Source organism: Vipera ursinii (genome assembly GCF_947247035.1).
Source record: "Vipera ursinii genome assembly, chromosome: 2".
Taxonomy (NCBI): Eukaryota; Metazoa; Chordata; class Lepidosauria; order Squamata; family Viperidae; genus Vipera; species Vipera ursinii.
This window is the reverse complement of record NC_139513.1, coordinates 203,077,791-203,092,004: the sequence shown is the minus strand read 5'-3', so window position 1 is coordinate 203,092,004 and position 14,214 is coordinate 203,077,791.

Here is a 14,214-nt window from a genome sequence, read left to right as displayed (position 1 = left end):
AAAAGTCAATCATAAACAATCATATACTAACAATTATAAGCTCTAAAATCCATCACTCTCTAGCTTGTATATAGTAAACCAATCCTTAATAATACTAAATATATATAAAAAACTAAAATAAAAAAACTAGCATCATTCCCATCTATGTTCTTCCACAATTCACTATTACCTTAACATATTCTCATTTGCACATTAATAAATAGTTCTTACACAAATTAACCCACATTAACCCACAAAACTTTCTTCCTCTTCCTCTGTAGTAAGTTGTCCATTAATTCCAAATTAAAAAAAAAAAAATCTATTACCATACATAGCATCCCAAAACTTTTTTTTTTTAAAAAAAAACACAACTACCACTTAACTATAAATATTTTGTGGAAGTTCCATAGATTTCTACTGGTCTCATTTTTTTTTCTTTTTTGAGCATTTTAAGGCAGCACGCGTCACCCTCTGTTCTCTAAGATCATCCAAAAGAGTTGCAGCTTGAACTCCTCCTGTACCCTTCTCGTCTATCTGTGCATCTTCATCCTCTTGATGTTCTCCTTCTCCAGATCCCTCTGCAGCTTCCAGAAGTGTTGATGGGGTTACTTCCAAGACATTATTATAAAAATCATGCGCTTGCTTCACATTACTCAAACAGTATCTTTTGCCATCATACATGAAGCTCAACCCAACTGGGATCTCCCATCTGAACCTTATATCTCTTTGCTTGAGCTCTTGCACAAGAAATATAAAATCCTTCCTTCTCTTTAAAATCTTTGGAGGAATTTCTTTTAAAACCAAAACTTGTTGACCAGCAATCACAACTTTGGTATCGTAGGCAGCTTGTATAACTTCATCTCTAATTTCCCTTTTTACAAAATAAACCACCACATCTCTAGGCAACTTTCTCTGTTTAGCAATCCACGAATTCACACGGAACACTTTGTCCATACCTTGTTTTAATTCAGATGCTGGATGGTTCAATACTCCCTCAAAAGCCTCAGAAACCAGCTGCTTTAAATCTTCCTTAATATTCTCTTTTAGGCCTCTAATTCTCACAGCAAACTGCATCTGGTAAAATTGGGCCAAGCTCTGTTCACTGTCAATTTTGTCTTTTAAATCTTCAATTTCCAATACTTTTGCTTCTAATAAAGCATTCTTTTGAATCAAGTCTTGCACTTGATCATCCAGCACCTCCACACATTTAGCAACTTTTTGCACTGAGGACAAAATGTCTACCTTCATTTCTCTAAGTTTCTGTTCCATCCTTTCTTCCATTCTCTGCTCCAATTTCTCCAATTTCTCCTCCATCTGTAGAAATTTAACACCCATTGACTCCAAAATTAACTGGGTATGTTTTTCAAGATCCTTCGATGTCAATACATCAGGAGAATGCAACGCCTGCAGCAATGATTGTTGTTGCACCGGAGAATTTCCAGCACTCCGAAAAGTTCTAGGGGGAGGTTTCGCCGCCATCTTTTACTTACAATTGTGACGCACTTTCACTTTAAGTTTTAAGCAAAGTCCATCAAGCTTGAGAGTAAAATAAAATCTTCTTCATCTCTTCATCTTTCCCTCTTGTACTGCTCTGCCTGCTCTTTCCCTTTCATAGTCTCTCCTTCAAGCAGGGATGGTCGCAGACGCCTGGCTCTGCTCCATAAAGTCCGGAGCAGAGACGCTGGTCAGCTGGGAGCAGCCCAGGCTACGGGGGAGTTCAATCCTTCGGCCGCCCAAGCTCCAAGCTCAGGCGGCCCCGGCGAACTCAACCCCCACCTGGGGGCTCACCCCCTCCTCTTCTCCCGAGGAGGGGGCTTCAGATTCGCCCGAACAGCTGATCGGCGCTGTTTCGGGCGAAAAAACACCAGCTGAGCCGCGGGCAGCCCGGGAAGGCTCCCTCCGTCGCCGCGGAGCCACCGGAAGTCTTTTATTACATTTTTTTGTGTCAATGGAAGGAAAGAGAAAAGGATGGCCAGCAGCAAGGTGGATGGACTTGATTACTGTGGTGATGGGAGGGAAGCTGAAGGGGCCACACTGGGGACAGAACATTCTGGAGAAAATCTCTCTGCCTGGATGTTTAACGCAGTAGTTGACACACCAACCACCGTACGATCCTCACTGTATCTCAGTCCCACATTATTAGATCCTGTCCTGTGAAAGTTATATAAACGTTCCCAGTAACAACAATATTATGGTAGCGGCTTAGCTGCAAGCTTTTGTTCTCTTCGTGCTTTTCAAAGATTCCCTCAAGAGAATGATAATTGGGCTGCGAGGAAAAGGAATTCCCCAGGAAACCTGGCATTGTAGATCTGATCTGCCGTGGACTCAGACATCCAACCTGCTGGCAACCATCCTTGGAAGCGAAAGTGCAGACTGGACTTTTGTGCCTTTAGGAGTCTCTTTTATGAGGGTCTCCAATGTTTGCTCAGAACTCCCTCCGCCCGGCAGCTGGAGGACACCGTTACCAAAACACCAACAAAGCGCACAATTGAAGCTGATTAGAAGCATCAGAAATGTAAACAGGGAAGCTTTTCATCCCATAGAAACTGCTCAAGAAACGGGGAGGAAATAAGAAAGCTTTTCATCCCCAAGAAACTGCTCCAGGAACGGAGGAGATGCTGACGGACAGCATCACGCTAAATGGGGTGTAATGTTGGTTTGAGATGAGGGGCTACAAAAGTCAAATGGAGTTTGATGGCACTGTCACTGACACTTTAGCGACCTTGACTTCCCAGGCTGTTCGAAAGGCCAAACCCAGCATTAATTAGCTAATTTAGAGGGAAGAGAGAAAGGCTGTTTCTGAAGCAAGCATGAGAGCGAGAAAGAAGTTAATAGGGCTGGGACAAGTGCCACTTAAAGCATCATTATGGAGGCAGAAAGAGGGAGCTGGAGGTGGGGAGGAACATGCCTGGGAAAAGGACTCTTCACTTTAATTACCAGAGAGAGAGGGGAGCTACTATATTTGACAAATGTTTTGGTTTTATAGTGTCTGCAACCAGGTACCAATGATTCCAGTTATGCTGAAGGAGTTTCAAAAAGACAAAGATGGCGGTCATTGTAGCGTGGAATCCCCTCCAGCTTTCCAGAATAGCATGTTAAGATAGTTTTACCACTTGTCAATTGTATCCATATTTTTCCATTCTGGCCATTTTCTTGCCAAGCAAGACAACATTTTCTCAGTAGGTGTAAGGTCAAGTGGGATGACTTACTCAAGTGGTGGATTTCTAGTGCCATTGAATAAGGTTCCGTAAGGTGTTTAATCCCCGAGAAAGAATCAGAATGTTTCTCTTGTTCAGATCCTTTGCACTGAAGGAGAGCTATACCATACTAAGAATCTAAACCTGCTCTGTTTCTCACAAACTGAATTAAAATTGAAGCCCTGATGAAGTATTTGTGTTGGGGAGAGACAGGGCCACTGACTTCAAGATATGGTTGCAGATACTAGTTTTCATCATAATATGTGACCCATTATCAAGATAATCAAGATGCAGAAGACAATAGCAAACTTTCATAGTTTGAATCTTCAATCTAAAAATTCCCTTAAGCCAAGATCAGCTCCTGAGGACTATCTGGATCTGTGTTTCTCAACCTTGGCAGCTTGAAGATGTGTGGATATGCTGGCTGGGGAATTCTGGAAGTTGAAGTTCACACATACTGACCTGGACCGATCAATTATTTTTCATGACAGCAATACAAAAGTGGTTTATCAATGTCTTCTTCCAGATGTTTCTTTCTCTTCCTCATCCCTGAAATTTCTTCTTGGTTTCTTCTCATCCGCGTCCAAGAACTGGTCTTTTATTTCAGGATTGGCAGAAATGATAAATTTAATAGGAAATGTGAAATCAAAATAATACATGGTAGGGCAATGTTTCTCAACCTTGGCAACTTGAAGGTGTGTCGACTCCAATTCACCAGCCAGTATTCCTCAGCCAGCCAACTCCCAGTATTCCTCATGGCTTTCTGGGGAATTCTGGGAGTTGAAGTCCACACACCTTCAAGCTGCCAAGGTTGAGAAACAGTGCTGTGGTAGGGTACAAATTTTTGAAGAAAAAAAAAACCCGCCATAGTGAATTTCAAAAATGTAGTTGTGGTCAGTCAGATTTTCTTTCCTGTCCTGAGAAAATTGATATAGCAGAGATCAAACCAAAACATGCATTCTTAGTTAGATCCAGGCTACTAAAAATGTAATTGTGTAACAGATTCCTTGATTTATATAATCATTAATTTTGCACCAGCATCAAACATTAAATCAGCTTTCTCCAGCTGATGGTCTCCATGTGTTTGACTACGACTTCCATAATTTTCAGTCAGCACTAGAAAGATGGTATTTATAATCAAACACATCTGAAAGAGACTAGATGTGTTTGAGGATGACTATATGATACACGCAGATCAATGGGATAAATTTATGGAGTGAAATCCCTTGTTTCTCCCAAGAAAACTACAAAGCACCAAAGAAATTGCAAACTACCTGTATTAGAAGAGCTAACAGTTTTAAAGCTGTTTCCAGAACCATCTTGTTCAAAATTCCAGAGGATTCTCCAACCATTTAGAATAGATTTTTAGGAGATGACATTGAAAGTAAAGAGGGAAATCTAAGATTCATCACCTTGTCTTCTGTCAGTGTAAATGTTCTACTGTAGGCCCTAGGGAGCCATAGTGGTGCAGTGGTTAGAATGCAGTATTGCAGGCTAATTCTGCTGACTGCCAGCAGTTTGATTCTCACTGGCTCAGGGTTGACTCTGCCTTCCATCCTTCCAAGGTCAGTAAAATGAGGACCCAGATTGTTGGGGTCAATATGCTGACTCTGTAAACCACTTAGAGAGTGCTGTACTGTAAAGCGCTATGAAGTGGTATACAAGTCTAAGTGCTATTGCTATTGCTAAGGCACCTGTGGTCTTTCTGAATGTTAGTTTCCAGCATCCCTTACCGGTGGTTATGCCAGTATAAAGCTAGGAACTGTAATTCAGCAAGCAAAATCTGGAAAGCAATAGATTTACAATTCCTACTTTATTGGATTAGTCTTTTTTAGACAACAAGATTTTACAGCCTAATGGGAATTCCTAACATATTTAGAGGATGTGCAGTCTAGAGTGGTTGAGCTAATTTTTTGAACATGCTTAATGAAATGAATTATGAAAATAATCCACATCTTACAGAAAGCAAATAAAAGACTAAATAAATACAAAGGTTATCTCCATTTCCATTAGAAGTCCGTGAAACTCAGAAGTTTGAAAAGGCCCTTCTAAGTTTGGTTGAGTAAAAGCCAGTAGCTTATGGATATTAACAGAAGAAAACATGCTTCAGTCTGGGGAATGTATGTTACTGTCTGTTTTTTTGAAAAAGCAAATCTACTATATGCTAAGCTTCATTCCTTACATCACAGGGACTTCTTGGTCAAAATTAGCTGCCATTCAAAGGAGGAAAGCAATGATTTCAAATCAGGTGAAAATATGAAGCTTCGGTTTTAAAGTTGGCTTTTGTATTTTAGGTTCTTTGGAAGCCATTTCCAATAGTATTCAATTACTACAGGAAGCTGTGGTGAACTGCCATTTCCAGCTTGTTCACACAGATAAGCAAAGAGACTGCCTGCAGATGTATTAAACTCATAAGAATATAGGAGATCAAATAGCCCAGCACAATGGCGAACTAGATGCATACAGGAAGTTCACAACTAAAGGAAGACAACAGTCTTTTCCACTGCTGCTCTTCAACACAGGTACTTAATGCGATCCCAGAAGCACCATACAGCCATTGGAACTAATCACTGACTGTTGGAATAACCATGATCTCTGTTCCTATACATGTAGCTGGCTAGTACTTTTCTGGCTAATACTTTTCTACCATGGAAAGTCTTCAGTGAACCATGTGCAAGGAAGTAAGCCATAAACCCAGAGAGGCCATTTGGCTGCAGCCAGATAAGGTCAGTGAACCATGTGCAAGGAAGTAAGCCATAAACCCAGAAAACAAAGGAACCTAGGAGAGGCCATTTGGCTGCAGCCAGATAAGGGCATGGTCACAGTATTCCTCCACACCATTGGCTATTCAATTTAAGGTAAATTCTGACGTCTCCTGCAAATGATTGGTCATTACTGTATTTGTATCTACCTCTAACACCTATGTCCTTTTAGGATAGTTCAGAAGAACACACGTGTAACCATGATTGGTCTATTTGAATAACAATAAAATGTGATTGGTTGCTTTTGCTATAAATAAACAAGGTCCACTGCTCCTCGTGGTTCAGTGTCCAGCATCCAGGGTGCATCCCAGGAGCAGCGGGGCCCTTTCCCCGAGAGATCTCTGTGTCTTTCTTTCATGGGCGCTAACCCTGGGCAGGAGCAGCCTCTGCCCAGCTTCACCAGCAGCATCCCAGCAACAGCAGCTTCCCTGCATCCCCGCAAATGGTGACCCCGACGTGATTCTGTGGAATACGTCTTCAGCCATCCATACTCATTCGCCCGACGGTGGCCGCGACTCATCCTCGTCCGTTGCTAGACGCAGGAATTTTCGTGAGTATGGGTGGAAAATTCTCTCAACAGCAGACAGCGTATCTGCAGGAGTTGAGGGAATTAATTGATAATACCAAAGCCTCCATTTCTAAACCCCCTCCTCCCCCTTTCCCTCCTCCTCCTTCCTCAGATCTCCCTCCGGAGAAGCTTCCTCCTACCTCTTCTCTTTGCCCTGCTGTGCCTGTCTCTCCCTCTGACAAAGAGGAAAAAGCCTCTGAGCTTGTTGCCATTACCATTTCTAAACCTCCTCCCTTCCCCCCTCCTCCTTCTTCAAATCTCCCTCCTCCACCTCCCAGCCCCACTCAAGGGGCACCTTTTGTTCACTCTATGCTTGCAGCTCATGCCTTCAAGATATTAGATCCAGAGGATTTAGAAGCTTGTGCTGCCTATCCTGTCACTTTTGTACAACCTGTTTATACTCCTCTGACTCCAAAAACTATTGATTACCTTGGCACTCATATGACCATCGCTGATTATCGCGTGCTGTTTGGCCACGCCTCTTCTGGTTCCCAGCAGGGAATCTAGAGGGGGGGCAGTCAGCCAGCCCGACAACAAAGGCTGACATTTCTTTTCCTCTTAATGCTTCTAACCCCTCTGAACTTTTCACTGATTCTCTTTTTCATTAAGCCTTTTCAGTTTCTCCGGCTCCCCCTCCTTATGAGGATGCCTGAAATGAACTCCTGTTAAAATTGGCTTATGTGGGGCTTGAAAGAGCCTCTTGGGGCGAGCTGTTCTCAGGAAAGTCCAGGGGCGCGCCTGTTGAATTCAACTGCCTGGACCTGTCTGAGATCTAGCTTACCAGAAAAGAAAAGAAAAATCAAAGAAATAAAATCAAGTTTTTCTTCTATTTTTTTTTTATCTAGCTCTTTGGATTATTGTTTTGACCTAAAACCCCAAATTGATATGTGTGTTTTGTTCTGTTTTAAATAAATGTTGTTTGATATGTGTGTTTTGTTCTGTTTTAAATAAATGTTGTTTTAATAGTATCTGTGTATATATGTCTGTCTGTGTTGTTCTGTGTTATTTCCAAGACTTGGAAGAGGGTCAAAATCCTCTCTGATAACACCAAACAAAAAGGCCTTATTTAACAATGCATGGTTTGTCTGGAGAAAGTATGAAATGAAATTTTTGTATGTGAAATTGTTTATGCAAGCAGTCAGAATGGAAGTGAATGAGTTAATTTGCTGATATGTACACGTGAGTGTGTTAGCCCTCTAAATTGCAGATTTTATTGTTGTAAAAGCCATGGATGATGTGTGAGAGTAACTGCACGTAAAGGAGAGCAAACTATTTTTATTTTTTATTTTTTTGGTGGTGAGATTTTTGTAAAGTTTCTTTTACCCCCCCCCCCCAACCCCGCTCTGTTACTTTAAGAGTGAGAAAGGGAGAGACAGCCAGAAGAGGGGGGGTGGCTGGTCCTTTTAACCATTTTTTTTTTCTCTGCTTAGAATTCCAGTCTGAGAAAGGGGGGTTAAACATCACCCAAAAGAAATTTTTGGAAATTTTTGAGTTTTTAGTTAAACATCACCCAAAAGTAATTACTCTGATCTTTTTGTGGAGTTGTTTTTTGTTTTTGTTTTTTTTTTGTTTTTGATGTTTTTGTGTCTGTGTGCAGGACACATTGATAGAAGGTGATATCTGGGAGAATTTCCCTCCCTTAATCAGCACTAGCCTAAACAATTTTGCAGATCAGGCTGCCTCCGGACCCTTGGCCTGTTCCTTGCAACCCCTCACCCCCTGGGAAAGTCATTCATATTTCCATCAAAATTCCAAAGCTTTGCAGAAGCAGTTTGGCATCACCGCTGCAGAAGCAATTGCAATTCGCCAGCAGTGCCCAACATGCAGCAAACAAGCAACTGCAATCCCTATGGGTGTAAATCCAAGGGGATTGGAGCCTTGCCAAATTTGGCAAATGGATGTCACACAATATGCACCATTTGCCCCATGGAAGTATTTGCATGTTTCAATTGACACCTTCTCAGGATTCATCATGGCCACCCCCCAAAGGGGTGAAGCCACTAAACATGTAGTTAATCATTGTATTCGGACCTTTGCAGTGCTGGGATGTCCAAAAGAACTCAAAACAGATAATGGCCCTGCCTACAGCAGTCAAGCCATGGCAGAATTTTGTCATCATTGGCAAATAACACACAAATTTGGAATTCCATATAATAGCCAAGGCCAAGCCTTGGTGGAAAGGGCTAACCAAACTTTGAAACATGCATTAGATCGTTATAAAAATCAGAACGGGGGAAAACGAAGCCCCAACCTCCCAGCATTGCAAGATACTCTTAACCTTTGCCTCTACACTCTGAACTTTTCAAACTTGACTGGCCATCCCTTAACCACAGCCGCAGAGCGGCATTTTTCATCTCTAGTTGCAGATCAGCCTAAACCCAAAGTGTGGTATCGCCAACTTCCAGACCTAACTTGGAAAGGCCCTGCAGACCTTCTCACTTGGGGAAGAGGCTATGCTGCAGTCCAGCTGCCAGACAAAGTGCTGTGGATCCCAGGTCGCCACGTTCGTCCGTATCATGCCTCCACAAACACAACTGCAGAACCCATTAAAGATGACAGCATGGTTTGTGACTTTTTTTCAGCTTTGTTCTTACACCACTGACTGATGCCACTAAAACACAATTCCATCTGAAAGCTTACCCCAGACGTCAACTCCACTTCACCAGCTATCCCATCCAGTTCTTTACAATGACTCACACCTTTGACATTACTTCCAGTCAAAAATGACTCTTTTCACACTGTTTTTGCCCCATCGCATGGACCCAGAAGGAACAACCTGTTGTTAACAACGAGTCTACCATCATCATCCATGTCGCCACTAATACTCAGACTGAGGGACAATGTGAACTCTGTAGCTCATGTTCCTGTCCAAACTTGAAATGGTTTCAACTTTCAGGAATTATTTGGCTCCTGGTTTCCCAAAGTTACCTGGTTTACAAGCTATTGTAGCTTTTATTAGTATGATTGTATTAGGATGTACTATTTTACCTTGTGTCTTGCCTATCTTTATCAAAGTATTACTAACAGTATCCTATCTTATCAAAGTATTACTAACAGTATCCTATCTTTATCAAAAGTATTACTAACAGTATTTCTTTGATAGCTGAACAGAGAGCTGTTAAACAATTAATTCTTTATGGTACAGTAAGTATCAATCCCTTCCCCAGGAGGATTCAGAAGAGCCTAATGCTCAATTTGAACTAGAGACTCCTTTGTCTCCTAAAAGAGGAAAATAAAAATGCCTTTTGGGCTCGCTTGACTCTTGACTCTCCCGAAGGTGCATCTCTAAAGAACCTATCCCTCCTCAACTTTGAAGCGGAACACACAGATTCTGCATTTAAAACAAAAACGGAGGAGATGTTGGAATAACCATGATCTCTGTTCCTATACATGTAGCTGGCTAGTACTTTTCTGGCTAATACTTTTCTACCATGGAAAGTCTTCAGTGAACCATGTGCAAGGAAGTAAGCCATAAACCCAGAGAGGCCATTTGGCTGCAGCCAGATAAGGTCAGTGAACCATGTGCAAGGAAGTAAGCCATAAACCCAGAAAACAAAGGAACCTAGGAGAGGCCATTTGGCTGCAGCCAGATAAGGGCATGGTCACAGTATTCCTCCACACCATTGGCTATTCAATTTAAGGTAAATTCTGACGTCTCCTGCAAATGATTGGTCATTACTGTATTTGTATCTACCTCTAACACCTATGTCCTTTTAGGATAGTTCAGAAGAACACACGTGTAACCATGATTGGTCTATTTGAATAACAATAAAATGTGATTGGTTGCTTTTGCTATAAATAAACAAGGTCCACTGCTCCTCGTGGTTCAGTGTCCAGCATCCAGGGTGCATCCCAGGAGCAGCGGGGCCCTTTCCCCGAGAGATCTCTGTGTCTTTCTTTCATGGGCGCTAACCCTGGGCAGGAGCAGCCTCTGCCCAGCTTCACCAGCAGCATCCCAGAAACAGCAGCTTCCCCTGGGCAGGAGCAGCCTCTGCCCAGCTTCACCAGCAGCATCCCAGCAACAGCACCTTCCCTGCATCCCCGCAACTGACAGCCTGATACTTGAAAAATTTCTCCATTCCACTTTTAAAATAATCTAAATTGACAAAATATTACACATTTTAATCATGTTCTACAAAGAAGTACTGAAATGATACTGAGATTCAGTACCAGTACTGAATCTCAGTATCATTTCAGTACTTCTTTGTAGAACATGATTAAAATGTGTAATATTTTGTCAATTTAGAATTGAATCTTCCTGCATTTAGAGTCAAGGGTTGACGAAAAATAGTGACGGAAGAAAAAAAATGTTTGACCCCAATCCTTGGGTTCTGAAACATGTATTTTCATATGCATAGACCTGCCTCCATATCTGTTTTTGCTTTAAAATATAAAACCCTGAATGCTATAGTTCTCAAAGGAGAGTTCCATTCTCGCATCTTTTTCACATCTGCCACAAGGTATGCTGATCAGGCTTTCAAAAAGTTTTCCAAATGCTATTGTGCCATATTTACTATATCGGCAATTTTATTTTTAATTTTTCTTATGATTCTGACATGATTATGCCAATTTACTGTAGCTACACCACACGTGACATTTCGATTATGTTTTCCTCCAAGATGCCAAAATGTGTTTCCTGAGCAGTCAAGAGTGGCTCAGGTTCCATTAAGACATATATTGTTTTTCTGCTTGTTGGGGTTTTTTTTTGCACCAAAACTGTATCACTTTGCAATTGGACTCCCAAGTATCAGGTCTAATTCAAGATTTTGCCTATCCATAGTTAGATATTATCCTGCATGAATAGCAGCTTTTCCAATAAGAGAACCTTAAAATACAAGTGTAACATTTAGCAAAAACTATCCATTATAAATATTTTCATCTAATAAACACCAGTCCCTTTGACTCTCGGTAAATGCAGTAATTTGGTTTTCAGATATTTATTGCAAAGAAACATTTGGTAGGTGCTATCCTGGTTTTTAAAAAGTCCCAGATTATTTTAGATAACTTTGTAATGAGAAACAGATTGAACAGAAAGTCAAAAATGTACACTGGCAAATACAGCAAGGACATTGGAATCTCGACCACAATCCAGATAGGACAGTTAAAATTTGTAGGGCTATGCAAAGATTTGAAAGAACACTTGAACCGAAATATCCTTGTAAGGCTTAGCCTCATTCAAGCAGATGCATTTTGACTTTCTGCACCTGAAAAAGTCCACTTGACTGGGGGCCACAATCAAGGTTTCAGTGACATCCTCCATGTGGTCTATAGGGGGGGGGAGGTGTCTCCAAACTTGGCAACTTTAAGACTTGTGGACTTCAACTCCCAGAATTCTTCAGCCAGCTATGAAGAGCCTTGGTGGAGCAGTAGGCTAATGCCTCCTTAATAACACCAGCTGCCTGCAATTAGTGCAGGTTCGCATCCCACCAGGCTCAAGGTTGACTCAGCCTTCCATCCTTCCGAGGTAGGTAAAATGAGGACCCAGACTGTTGGGGGCAATAAGCTGACTTTGTAATAATGCCGCTTGGGGGGGGACAAAAGCCCTAATAAGCAGGCATATACATAGAATGAAGGATATTGCTAAGCACATTGATTTGTGCTTAGATTGTAAGCCGCCCTGAGTCTTCGGAGAAGGGCGGGATATAAATGGGATTTTAAAAAAAAGTCCACAAGTCTTAAACTTGCTAGGTTTAGTGACCCTTGGTCTATCTTCCCACTGATTTCACTGGGATTTAAATGCCTACCTGTGGCAGGTTGAGGGAAGTTAAAGAAGGTAAAGTGGATGAAATAATCAGGGATAACTGAAATGTCCCTTCAGAACTTTGAGATTACCACTAGGGATTAGTCAAAATGGAGGCCATTTGCCCACATGATCATCAAGGCCAGACTTGATTCAGTGACACTAAAACTAATATATATGACTGTACCTGGTACAAAACAGGAAACACATTTGTCAATAAGTGAGATCTATCTGTCAATAAGTTAGATACCTTATAATGCTTTGAAATTGAAATGCTATTTTAGTCAAAGGATGTGTATTAATTCTTACTTGATTTTCCTATGTATGTATGTATGTATGTATGTATGTATGTATGTATGTATAAATAATACGTAGTATTTATATTGTATAGAAATTGTCTATTTGTGAGTGCTGGAAAATATAATCACATTTTCTACCCACAAAGGCCAATTCCTACTTTGTAGGAATTTTGTAAAAGACCTCCAAATACAGGTGGTCCTTGACATGCAACCGAAGTGGAGCCTGCCTTTACAGTCGCAAGGGGTGGCAGCCGTTGAGATGGCCTCGTCTTCCACCCCGTTCTCCCCCGATGCAGCTGTTAAAACGAGGGGATGGGTCGTTAAGCAGAGCACAGGGGGTCTTAGAGAGAGGGAGTCTCGGGGGAGAGGCAGTGCGGCTCACACGCAAGTTATGGGGCTGCTGCAACATGGAGCGAGTGCAGGGAGGCTAGGGGAAGAAGCTGGAGCTATACCCGCCCAGCCTGGCCTAGCAGCAAGCAAAGGGCACCTCACTCAGGAAGCATAAAACACCTGGGAAACTTCCACAATGGAGCATGAAGCAGCCATCTGTCCCCTCCGCTCCCCCCCCCAAGGCCAAACAACCGGGAAGCCTCACAGTGGGGTGCAAAGCAGCTGGTGTGAAGCAGCCACCTCTCCTCATGAAGTCGCAAACACCTGGGAAGTATTCAGCCCAGCTGCCCTCTTTGCCCGGCCCTGCTCTGCCCTGTGCCAAATGACCTGCGCCATTTTCTTCTTCCCATGGGGCCGCCCTTTAGGAAGAAGAAGCCAAAAAAAAAAATGCTACAGCCAGCCAGTTAGTTGCAGTATTCTACAACACACCTTTCCCCCATGCTCCTGGGCAAGGCTTTGCAGAGAAAAACCCAGCTGCCCTCACTTTCCCAAGGCTGTGTGAAGAGAGTATGGCATCCCAAGGCTGTGCAAAAGCAGCCCCAGGTTCTTAAAGCAAAAGTTTAGTTTTGCTTTTTTTTTTCCTTCCCCTCCTTCTCTGCAAACTCTCTCTGGGCATGGCTTCTAAGCCTGTTAGTCCTAAGAAGTTTCAGCTTGACTTTGCTGGGTTAAAACCATCAAGTGCCAATTCCTAGAGGAGAGCAGCTTCAATGGAAGGAGCCATTTCCATTGAAATGGAAACAGCCACAGCCAGAGAAGAGTTTGCAGAGGGGCTTCGTAGGGGAGGGGGGCTGCTTCGCTCTTTTAAAAGTCTCCTGGGGGTTTGGAGCTTCGCTTTTGGCCCCACTGTGTCCTTGGCCCTGTGTGTGTGTGTGTGTGTGTGTGTGTGTGTGTGTGTGTGTGTGTGGCTGCTTCATTGCCCACTGTGAAAGTTCCCCTGATGTTTAAGGGCAAAGATGGGAAGGGTAGGTAAATGGGAGTTACAGCACCTCTGCAGTCCCCGAGTGTGGATGGGCTGCCAAGGGCTGTAATAGCATAACTCTGAGCACAGATCACAAGTCTCTTTGTTCAGCACCATCATAATTTCCAATGGTTGTTGAACAAATGGTCATAAATCAAGGATTACCTGTAGTTAGAACGGCCCTTAGGAAGACGTTTGTCACATATAAATATTGTGTATATGGAAACTCCCGGGTTTAGTTCTGTTTCATTTAACAATTCATTTGCTAAACACTTTTTTTCAGTTTCAATCGCCTTAATTAGGTCATCATAATTAATTTAA